Source organism: Miscanthus floridulus, chromosome 11, assembly GCF_019320115.1.
Source record: "Miscanthus floridulus cultivar M001 chromosome 11, ASM1932011v1, whole genome shotgun sequence".
NCBI classification, from domain to species: Eukaryota; Viridiplantae; Streptophyta; class Magnoliopsida; order Poales; family Poaceae; genus Miscanthus; species Miscanthus floridulus.
In genome coordinates, this window is record NC_089590.1 from 7,811,328 (window position 1) to 7,823,908 (window position 12,581).

Genomic DNA, 12,581 nt, shown 5'->3' on the forward strand with positions numbered 1-12,581 from the left:
CTTTTAAAGAAATAGGCGGTTGGATGCATAACATGTGGTGTTGATAGCTTCCACCCACAGAGCTTTGGGTGTATTGTACTCATCAAGTATTGTTCTTGCAAGGGTGATAAGTGTCTAGTTCTTTCTCTCTACTACACCATTTTGTTGAGGAGTGTATGTTGCGGAGACCTCATGTTTGATCCCAACTTCATCACAATATGCTTCAATGTTTGTGTTGTCAAATTATTTTTCATTGTCACTTCTTATCTTCTTGAGCTTCACTTCAAATTCATTTTGTGCTCTCTTGGCAAACTTCTTGAAACATGTGGCCACTTCGGTCTTGTCATGAAGGAAGAACACCTAAGTATATCTAGAGTAGTCATCAACTATCACAAGACAATAGAGATTGCCTTCCAAACTCTTGTAAGTTGTAGGTCCAAATAGATCCATGTGTAGAAACTCTAGTACTCTTGTTGTTGACATGTAAGCTTTGGTTGGATGAGTGTTTGTAACTTGCTTGCTGGCTTGACATGCACTACAAAGCTTGTCCTTCTCAAATTTCACATCCTTCAAACCTCTCACCAATTCATTCTTCATTAGCTTCTTGAGTGAGCTCATCCCAACATGTGCAAGTCTTCTATGCCATAGCCACCCAAGTGATGTTTTGGTGAATAAGCATGTCTTCAAGTTTGCATCTTCAGAGGTGAAATCCACTAGATATATGTTGTTGTATCTAAAACCCTTGAATATAACTTGATCATCATCTTTCTTTGACACAACCACTTCCTTCTTGGTAAACAAACATTGAAAGCCAAGATCACACAATTGACCAATGAGTAGCAAGTTGAAGTTCAATAAAGCAACATAAAGCACATTTGATATTGAATGATCATTTGAAATTGCAACTTTGCCCAATCCTTGAACTTTGCCCGTTGAATTATCACCAAATGTAATCCTTTCTTGACCATCTACTTCTTCATCTAGTGAGGTGAACATATGAGGATCACCGGTCATATGTTAAGTGCAACCACTATCAATAACCCAATAACTTCTACCGGTCTTGTAGTTCACCTACACATAAGAGATCAAGCTTGTTGTTTAGGGACCCAAACTTGATGAGGGCCCTTGACTTTCTCAACTAGTAACTTTGCAACCCAAATTTACTTAGGCCTACTCTTGTTGGGTGGACCTAAGAACATGACTTTCATCTTTTCACTAGAATCCTTTCTAAGCATATAGTGAGCATTGAAGGCAAAGGGTCTAGCATGCTTGGGCAAGGATTGTGGTGGTGGAGTTTGACACTCATGAGCAAAATGACCTTCTTGTCCACACTTAAAGCATCTCTTTGGCTTAGGCTTTGACTTGTATTGTTGTTGATGTTGAGCTTGAGCTTTCTTCTCTTGATTTGCCAAGTACCCAATACCACTTCTATCCATCTTTACCACGGTGTTCATGAGTAGCTCACTTTGGAGATATTGGCCTCTTGTGAACTTGCTCAAACCGGTCTTGAGATGTTCTTTCTCCAACTTGAGCTTCTTGTTTTCTTCTCTAAGTTCATCATGATCTTTCTCAATCTTGAGTCTCTTGTTCTCTTCTTTAAGCATCTCATTCGTAAGAGCCATATCATAATCTTTGTCAAGATTCTCTATCACAATTGTGTTGGTGGTTGATAGCTTTTCAAGATCTTTCTTGAGCTTTTCATTCTCATTCTTGAGCTTGACATAATCATCATAGTTGTCGGACTTAACCACTTTCTTGCCTTTGCTACTAGAACCTTGCTCAATGCTCTCAACAATCAAGTCATCACATGATGTAGCTATATCAATCTTAACAACATTGTTAGTAGCGTCATGTGGCTCATTGGATAAAAACTCATGAGAAAGAACAAGATTGTCATGATTAATCTTGAGATTGGTGTACTCTTCTTTTAGCAAATTGTAACTAGTGATAAGCTCATTATGTATTCCCTCAAGTTCATCATGTTTTTCTCTAAGCTCCTTTTTAGAGGTTTTGAGCTCCTTGAGTTTGGATGACACAATTTTATTTTCTTCTCTAAGCTCAACACTAGCTTTTTCGGCTATGCCATACTTTGCTAAGAGTGAGTCCTTCTCAAGTTCTAGCTTTTCATTTTTATCTCTTGTCTTTCTAATGATTTTAGTGTATTGGTTTAGCAACTTGACAAGATCATCATAAGAAGGTGATTCAAATTCTTCATCACTATCACTACCACTTTCATCATTGATAGAATTATCATCACAACTACTATCCTCATCCTTTTGTACCTTTCATTCACCCTTGGCCATAAGGCATAGGTGTGTAGAGGTTGATGGCGGCGGTGTCGATGAAGATAGTGAAGAATCAATCACAAGAGCGGCCACCTTCTCCTTCTCATTTTCACTTTCATCATCGAATGAGCCACTTGATGATTCAATGTCCATGAGCCAATCACCAACAATGTATGCCTTGCCATTCTTCTTCTTGTGAAATTCCTTCTTCTTGCCATCCTTCTTCTTGTATGGCTTGTTCTTCTTCTTCATCATTATCTTTATCACTTGAGTCATCTTTTTGCCCTTGTACTTCTTCTTGTACTTGTCTTTCTTGGGTTTGGGGCATTGATGAGCTAGATGACCAAGTTCTCCACAATTATAGCAATCCATTTCAGAGATGAGCTTCCTTCTACTACTAGTGAAGAATTTCTTCTTCTTGCCATCAAACTTGACACCATTCTTATTTAGCTTCTTGAACATCTTGGCGGTTCTTCTCACCATGAGAGCAAGACCTGCATCACCAATCTCATCATCACTTGAGCTATCATGATCAACTCTTGTTTTGCCCCTCTTATCTTGGCTAGCCTTGAATGCCAAATCTTTCTTCTTGGTGGAAGAAGAGCCATCTTGTGGAGTGATATGCATGTATATCTCATGTGCATTGATCTTCCCCAATATTTAAGTTGGTGTAGCGATGGAAAGATCACCTTGATGAAGCACGATCGTAATATGCCCATACTTGTCAATGGGGAGGACACTCAAGACCTTTCTTACAACATCGGATGGTTGTATTTGTGTGAGTCCAAGCCCATTGACTTCCTCTACAAGAACATTCAAGCATGAATACATCTCATTGGCACTTTCTCTAGGAAGTATCTCAAATGAATTAAGCTTTTTCATCACAAGGTGATAGCATTCCTCACGCTCACTCTTGGTTTCCTCATGGAGCGCACAAATATTCGACCATAGTGCATGGGCATCTTTGTGGTTCCACACACGGTTAAAGACATCCTTACAAAGGTCTCTAAAGAGGGTGTTTCTAGCATTTGCATTCCACTTCTCGTAGTTAACCTCATCACCTTAAAGGTTGGTGGGATCCTTAGGTTTTGGGAAGCCTTGTGAGGTGGCTCTAAGAACTCCAACATCTAAAGCCTCTAGGTATGTTTCCATGCAAATTTTCCAATAAGGAAAGTCATCTCCCTCAAAGATAGGAGGGGGTCCATCCCCGTGGGACATCTTACTCTAGGCGGTTAATCCTAATTTAGAGAGCACGAGGCTCCGATACCAATTAAAAGGATCAAGATGCCCAAGAGGGGGGGGTGAATTGGGCTAATTCTAAATTTTTGCAATAATTTAGTCCTACACTTAGCCTATTTCACCCCTTCTGCTTAGAATGTGTTTCTATTGTTCTCCCGCATAAAAGTTTTGCACCCTATGTTCCAATCCTACTCTAGCATGACAATTCTAGGAATGTAAAGACATGAAATAAATTGCTCAAATGTAAATGCTCAAAGTAAAGAGAGGGAAAGGAACACGACGATGTTTTCCCGAGGTATCGGAGAGTCACCACTCCCCACTAGTCCTCGTTGGAGCACCTGCGCAAGGGTGTAGCTCTACCTTGATCTGCGCAAGGATCAAGTGCTCTCTACGGGCTAATTCTTTGACACTTTATTGTGGTGAATCGCCCACAACCGCTCACAACATGACATGGGTCATCCACAAGCTTCGCCGGATGATCACCAAGCTCCCAATCGCCATCGAGCCATCTAGGTGATGGCGATCACCAAGAGTAACAAGCACAAACTCTCACTTGACCAAGACAAGCCTAATGAGAAGGGTGGACGCACACTTGCTACTCTCTGTGCACTAATGAGGTCCTTAATCTTGGATTATCAAATCTCAATCACCTCACTAGGCTCTTGCTCTCCCTTACACTCCAAAGGTGTTTCTCAGCTGAACAAATGGGCAAGAGACCTCCCATGGACGAGTGGAGTAAGTATTTATGCCCCCTCATTCAAAACATAATGTTGGGAGGCTGAGTCAGCACTATACAGGCTAACCGGATGCTCCGGTCAGGGTTATCAGACGCTTCGGTCAGGGTGATCGAACGCTCCAGTCAGTTATACCCGCCACTATGTCAGAGAGAGTCATTAAGCTCTTACCGGACTCTGACCAGTGTCCAGTCAGCACCAACCGGACACATTTGGTCAAGAAAAGTCCTTTCTAGAAGCTTACTAGAGTCGACCGGACGCAGGCACCCTAGCATTCGGTGCTCCTTCACTCAGCGTCCGGACAATACCAGACGACTGTAGTTGATCAAATGAAATGACCGACTCACCCTCTAGCGTCCGGTCACCACTAGACCAGCGTTCGGTCAGTACTAGACAACTGCAGTTGATCAAATGAGCTGACCAGACTCACCCTCCAGCGTCCGGTCACAATCAGACCAGCATCCGATTAGTCATTTGACCCTCCATTCACTTCCAACTCGAAATCCTATGTGAATGAAGTTGACTCCAATTGATCTTAGGGCTATTCCTGAGCTACCTAGTGCTAAGTTTGACAAGTGTACACCACACCTAATCCATTAGACTCACCTAGGTCAAGCAACTAGTCCATACCCCCCTTAATAGTATGACCAAAGGAAAAACAAAGTCCTAAACTACTCTAAGTGTCTCTCGAACACCAAACGACACTTATAACTAGTCCGTCCTTAACCTTGTCGTCCATCATTTGAAAACCAAAATGATTTCCATCGACAGGGGCATGACAACCATGATTGCCCAATCAATTTCCATTACCATAACCTAACTAAACTTGCCTCTGCAAAACATACGTTAGTCATAGTCATTTCGTGTCATCATTAATCACCGAAAGCCAACTAGGGGCCTAGATGCTTTCAGGGCGGCGCAACGAGGTGAAGTGGGGCAACGCGACACAAGATGGGGACACACATGAGGATCGAGGAGATGGCCGCAATGACGATGTAGAGTAGGGCGGCCGAACGGCGCAGTAAAGCACGCGACGGACGAGCGAGTCGAGAGATATTTTTGAGAGAGGGAGAGATGGGGGAGACATATAGAGAGGTAGGCTTGTTGGGCCAGTACGGCAGCATGATGGCCATGGAAGGTGGCATCCGGTTGCACAGACGCCCGCCCCTGAGCATTACTTCAACAGTACTTCTCAGTGAACGAACAATATTTCTCTCTCACAACAAATCAGCATAAGCTAACTTTCAGTGAAACGAACTAGGCCTTAGAGCATCTCCAAGAGTACCCAAAACACTCTCCTAATCCATTACTTTTTAGCAAGATTGAAAAAAATACATCTCTAACAACTCCCAAACCCATCTCCTAATTTTTGGCAATCGGTAAAAAACACACCCGCGTGTGTAAAGATACGCGCACGCAGCTCGCGCGTATCCTCTTCCCGAGTCTTCTTCACCCTCGTGCGCATGATCATAGTGGGTACATCGGTTGACATGCTTGGATCCTGCGGTGACTTGCTCTGCCTTCTCGACATGCGCAGCTACGCTGTTAGGATCTCCAACCCAGCCACGGTGAGTCACTCGACCCGGTGTTGCTGGCACCGCGCACGTGAAAGGTCCTAATGGCTAGAGGGGGTGAATAGCCTAATAAAAATTTCTACAACAACACTTTACAAACCGGTTAGACAATTATGAGACGAAGCAAGTGTTGCGCTAGCCTACTAAAAATGTAAGCCACCTACCACAATTTTAGTTTCTATTGTCTCTAACCACACAATAGCTATGGAACTACACTAAGTTAGTGTGCTCTCAAAGACTAACTAAAAAGCTACACTAACCAAACTAACAAGCTCTCACAACTAAGTACACTAAAGAGCTTGATAACTAGTTTGCGGTAATGTAAAGAGACAGAGAGAGAGCAAGATAGTTATACCGCCGTGTCGAGGAGTGAACCAATCAATCACAAAAATCAATATAGATGAAGACCAATCACCTTGGAATCAAATGATGAACACAATGATTTTTTTTTACCAAGGTTCACTTGCTTGTCGGCAAGCTACTCCTCGTTGTGGCGATTCACTCACTTGGAGGTTTACGCGCTAATTGGCATCACACGCCAAACCCTCAATAGAGTGCCGCACAACTAACACAAGATGAGGATCACACAAGCTACGAGCAATCCACTAGAGTACCTTTTGGCTCTCCGCCGATGAAAGGTCAAGAACCCCTCACAATCACCACGATCGGAGCTGGAGACAATCACCAATCTCTGCTCGACGATCCTCGCTGCTCCAAGCCGTCTAGGTGGTGGCAACCACCAAAAGTAACAAGTGAATCTCGCAGCGAAACACGAACACCAAGTGCCTCTAGATGCAAACACTTAAGCAATGCACTTGGATTCTCTCCCAACCTTACAAAGATGATGAATCAATGATGAAGATAAGTGGGGGTGCTTTGGCTAAGTTCTCAAGGTTGCTATATCAACGCAAATGGCTAAGAGAGTCAGCTTGAGCCGACCATGTGGCTTAAATAGACATCCCCCACGAATAGAGCCGTTGGGCTCCTCACTGCACTAAACACGGGCCGACCGGACGCACCGGTCAGATTGACCAGAAATTGGACCTAGCATCCGGTCGTGCGATGCACGCTACGTGTCCCCTCTCTTCAAAAACTGAGCGCTCGATCTCAACGGTCAAGTGATGACCGGACGCAATAGCTCATAGTGACCAGACATTGAGCCCCAACGTCCGATCGTTTCCAGTAAGCATCCAGAGACGACTTTTCACGACTGGACGCGTCCGGTCATGCTTGACCGGACTCACCCAGCGTCTGGTCACATGATGACTATTCTATGTGTTGCCACATCAGCCAGACCGGACGCACCCTGTCAGTGTCCGGTCACCAAGTGACCCAGCATCCGGTCGAAGACTGACGCCAGCGTCTTTGCTGTATCATTGACCGGACGCACTGGTCCCACTGAGACCAGCGTCCGATCACTTCGTGACCAGCATGACTAACTCCTTTTCAACTCTATCTTTTTCACCCTTGCTCAAATGTGTCAACCACCAAATGTATCATCTTGTGCACATGTGTTAGCATATTTTCACAAACATTTTCAAAGGTATTAGCACTCCACTAAATCCTAAATGCATATGCAATGAGTTAGAGCATCTAGTGGCATTTTGACAACCGCATTTCGATACAAGTTTTACCCCTCTTAATAGTACGGCTATCGATCCTAAATGTGATCACACCCACTAAGTGTCTCGGTCACCAAAACAAAATGGCTCATACAATTTATACCTTTGCCTTGAGTCTTTTATTTTTTTTTCTTCTTTTCAAGTCCAAGCGCTTGATCATCACCATGACATCATGTCATGATCTTCATTTGCTTCACCACTTAGAATGTGCTACCTATCTCATGATCACTTTATTAAACTAGGTTAACACTTAGGGTTTCATCAATTCATCAAAATCAAACTAGAGCTTTCAGCACGAGCACGCGACACGACCAGCACACGTACTATCTCGGCTTCAACGCGCCGCGTCCACGGTGGGAGGCGGCTAGAGATTAACTCTATGCGTTGGCGTCCAGCCGCACTTCTGCGACGGCCTCTGCGTCACTGACGCACTCATCATGGAGGGCATCGAGATGGTGCTCGCCGGGAAGGTCAACAAGAACCTCGTCTCCCTCATTAACATCACAGGAGGAGCCGCCGTCGGCCTCTGCGGCAAGGACGCGCGCCTCATCGAGAAGGTGCTCGCCGGCCCTTTGTTTGTTTTTGTACGTGCTTGTTTCTTTTTTGTTTCTGTACGTGCTTGTTCCTAGGAAGAAGATGATGATATTTACAAAAATGCTACTAAATGCTTGGAAAGTTTGATGTGGGCCTAAATTTTTTATATTTAGGAGTTACTGTTTAGAAACCGTTGGAGGAGCTCCTCTTTATTACTCCTAATATTTTTTTAGTACTTGGAAAACTCAATGTTTTTGGAAAGAATTTTTTAGATACTCTTGGATATGCTCTTAGGCCTTTTTGGGCCTGGACTGGCGTAAAAATGCTTAGGTCTAGGGCCACTGCCGTAATCCCTTAGCACTAGTCCAATCTCTCGTAGGGTATAAGTATACTTCGAAAAAAAGTATATTTTTTTAATAACATGATAAGAAAGTTAACTATTATATTAAAAAGAAAATATGAGGAGTCTAGATGGGCAAAGATCTTTACAGGACCTCTTACAATAAAAAGAAACTCCTAGAACAAGTTGAGCCACTAGCTGCTTTTACACCTGCTAGGATCCATAAATCGACCTGGTCTTTGATTTTGTTAAATAGGTTTGTCTAAGATTCTTGCTTTTCGTTCCAAATCTCATGGGTTCAAACCTATATCATCTACAACGGTAACAAAACAACAACATTGTGATGCATCTTCCAAAAACAAAGTTTAAACCGATAACGCAGTGGGATGCTTATAGGTGTCTCTTAGTGGGATATAGTTTGTGTATACATATTGCATATGTACTCCATCAATTCTGAATTATAACACGTTTTTGTTTGTTTAATATATTATTTTAAAAACATGTATAGATATAGTATATATCTAAATACATATAAAAACTATATATCTATAAAAACCAAAACGTCTTATAATTTTGAAGGAGTAGTAGTAGTAAGTACGCTTTTTTAGTTAGCATCTGTCAAAATAAAGACACAATGTATGAAGCCATTTTTATTTTATTAAAGCAATAATACACTTGCTATAATCCTCAGCTGATTACTCATATGCTATAATCCTCAAGCTGAACAAAACAATAGAGCATTGGTTCAATTGATCATAATTCGATTATAATATTGCTATAATCCTCAGCTGAACAAAACAAACTGCCATTATATCAGCAGCAATTGTTTTTTTTTCTCTTTTTCGAAAAGCAATAGAGCATTGGTCAATTAATATATTCAACCCAGCTACAGATTGGGCAAAGTTACATTTACCGGACTGTTCGCAGTCATAAAAGAAAAAAAACTTGGTATACCCTGCTACGCTTGCTTCCCCATCCTCCCTGAAGGGACGGCCCAGCATCGGCGGCGGCCGTCGAGAAGGCGCTGTCATCCCGCGGGTGGTTTTTCCTTTTCGCGAATGGCAAAGATCCTTGGCCGCCGTTTTGGCCGCTAGTGAAGGGATGCATCACCGCAGCGTGCTCGGCAATCACCGTCGCCGACTGGGTCGCCTCCGTCGTCACCATGGACGGCGCCTCCATGCACCCCACCTTCGACCCGCAGCAGGCCGAGCGCGCTTTGGTGGAGAAGCGCTCTGCCTCTCTACCGCTACGAACTTCTCCCACAGCGACGTCGTCGTGTTCAGGTGAGTTAAGTCGCCGCCGCCCGCCCGCCTCGGGTTCGTGGGCGTTTCTTGGATTGGTTGGTTGTTGATGTCGCTGCTGTTGCTCGTCGCAGGTCGCCGAGGGACCATCGTGAGCTGATGGTGAAGAGGCTGATTGCGCTGCCTGGGGATGGATCCAGATCCCGGAAAAGCAGGAGATTCCGGTAGATCCCGGAGGGCCATTGCTGGGTTGAAGGGGACAATGCCGCCCTCAGCTTTGACTCGAGATCCCATGGCCCTGTATGTTATTCATCTCGTTACTGGACACAACTGCGTTATTGGCCTAGGAGATAAATTGCTTGTTAATTGCAAAAAGGAAGGCTTGACTGTGTAGCTGTGTTACAGGATAAAAGCCAGTTGCTTACTTGGTTACCAAAGTGATAGTTTTACGTCGTTTATTCCTAGGGATCTTTTTAATCTTGATGAATGCATCTTCATCTTGAATTGGCATCTTGATCACTGGAGGAATTTAACTGGATTGCTTTGCAAATCCGAGCCATTGACACAATGCTATTTCATTATTCATATTTGTATCCCCATTAAAAGTTCAAAGTATCAATTTCATTCCTTGTTTGTTTGGTGGATAAAAACTAGCTTGAAGCCTTCAATATCTCCACTCCTGTTCATTTTCTCTGATGATAGTTTCCTCATGGTTTATTATGATATGATATCTTGCAAGCCTTTTATTCTAATTCTAATAGCATAGGAGGGTAAGTATAAAAGAGTAGGCCAGTGCCTCGTTGAGCTTTTTTCAGTTCTGAGTGTTCATATCTTTCTGGTCCTTTAAAGAGACAAGCAAATGGCGCCCAGGCTCCAGCAGCATTCATTATGAAATACTTGTTTGCATAGTGTAGCAGATCGAGTTTCTAGGCATATGTGATCTTGTTACTAAACATTCAAAACACTTTATACCTGCAGGTTCCTATGGTCTGTTGCGGGGCAGGGGTCACACACATAATCTGGCCACCTCAAAGAATTGGCCGATGTTGACAGAAAAAGGCCCGAAGGATAGGATTATGCCACTATGACCTTTTGTTAGGTTTGGTTATCCTGCAGTTCTTTTTCCATTCTAGGTTAGATGATAGCCATTATGAAATTGGACTGGTTGAAGCCTCAAGATGGACTCCACTGTTATGTGGGAGGGCTAGTGAAAACTAAGGGATGTCATACTGATGATGATTTTATATCTGATTGACAATCAATCTCCCTGTCAACCAATTGTCGGATTGTTTGAGAAAAGAACCAATTATAGGAAATGTCTGGTGGAGAACCTTTGCTGCTTGCAGTTTTTGGAATCCTTATGTTGTCATTGAGTGTATGATGCAGCACAGAAGTTTCCATTCCATCAAGAGAAGTATGCCTCGTCCTCTCTACAAATGCTGTGGTTTTCTGAAACCTCCAACCATGGTGCAGAAAAAAGTAACCATGAACCATTTTGAAAATGCATGTTTGCTGGTTTGAGCTTATTACCGTTCTGTAAACAGCCTGAGATAGGATGAGGCTGAATATGATACTCAATAACATGTTGGTAAATGTTAATCTGACCAATGGAAATGGTTGGTGCCTGAGTCGCTGTAATGAGATTAGCCAATATCCTTAATGAATTGATTCATATATCTGGGGATTTCTGGTTTGGTTTCACGGGGTTCCAAGTTCCATCAGATACATAAGAGCTTTTATGTATTGCAAGTACTGATATATGTGGCTTACTGTGGGTTTCACTCTGTTTTCAAGTTTCAGGCTTTCAGCTACTTGTCAAGTATCATATATCTCACATTCTGTTTTTCATTTTTTTTCCCGTTTGGTTTGGTTATCACTGTTTTTGAGTTCAGCAACGGCATAGGTTCGCTGCTGAACCTGGTTCTGGTGTTGCTTAAAAAGGTCAGAGCTGAGACGGGGCTGGCAATGGAGCCTGTGATCCACCAGCATCAACCGTAGCTTGATACTGAGCAGCAGCGCCTATGTTGTGCTGTGAGAATTTTCTTACCTTTTTTGAGGGTGATAATCCAGTATTTAGCACCAGCTTCAAAAACAATGTGACTTGGTTGTACAAGGAAAGGAAAATGGAGTAGATTCTAGCCTCGTCTTATGCAAATGTTATATGTTACTAATTTTCACCGGGGTAAATTCAATTTACCGAATGATGTGAAGATAACCTCAAGATTCTGCACATTGTGAGATTCTTCTTTCAATTCTAGCTAGTTTGATTTTTCTTTAATCTTTTGGAGCCAAATTATTGGGCATACTTTTGAAGTACGGCAATGATCTAACACGGGCGTCTGTCCGTAAACCCCGTCCGAATGCGGCTCCATAGGAGTGGGCTCCATCTCTCCCAGAAAAAAAAAAAAAAACAAATCCCCACTCCCTCGTATGCTTATCTGCTCGGCCCCGAAGCAGCGTGGCCGCTCATCCATCTGCCCTCTTCTCCCACTGCACGCTCGTCGGGCTGTCGTGCCGTGCTGTTGCCCCCATCGCCGGCCGCGCCGCGCACCCTCGCTCCCTGCGTCACTCACCTATGTCCTAGTCACCTGTCGCTCGTCGTCGTCCGTATGTCACCAATCGTTGTCGGGCACGCCGCTAACTCTGCCATGGCTGTTGGAGCGCATGTGCCGTGGCGCCTCAGGTCTTCCCTGGCTGAGCCAAGGGCACCCACGAGCATGGGTGGTGCTTGTGGTGCTCGTTTGCCGCCGGATCCCACCCCGACGACCGGAATCGACCGGCCCCGGTCTTTCCCTCCCCTATGATGCAAATGTATGTTTCAAGTGTTTCGAATGTTTTAGAGGTACGTTGCAATTGTTACATATGGATGTTGCAAAAGTAGATTGGGATGTTGCACATGTTGCATATTTTCAAGTGTTTTCAGTGCTATGTTGCAAGCGTTTTGAAAAAAATATTTTATCTGTTTCAGACATATGTTGTTGTAAGTGTTTTATCTGGATGTTGCATATGTTTCATCTATGTCCGACGCATGTG

General features: G+C 43.5%; 1 pseudogene; it reads left to right on the plus strand.

Moving 5' to 3' along the window:
* The first annotated feature begins 7,870 nt into the window (after window positions 1-7,870).
* LOC136491599 (uncharacterized) lies at window positions 7,871-10,636 on the plus strand (annotated as a pseudogene).
* Window positions 10,637-12,581: the final 1,945 nt, after the last annotated feature.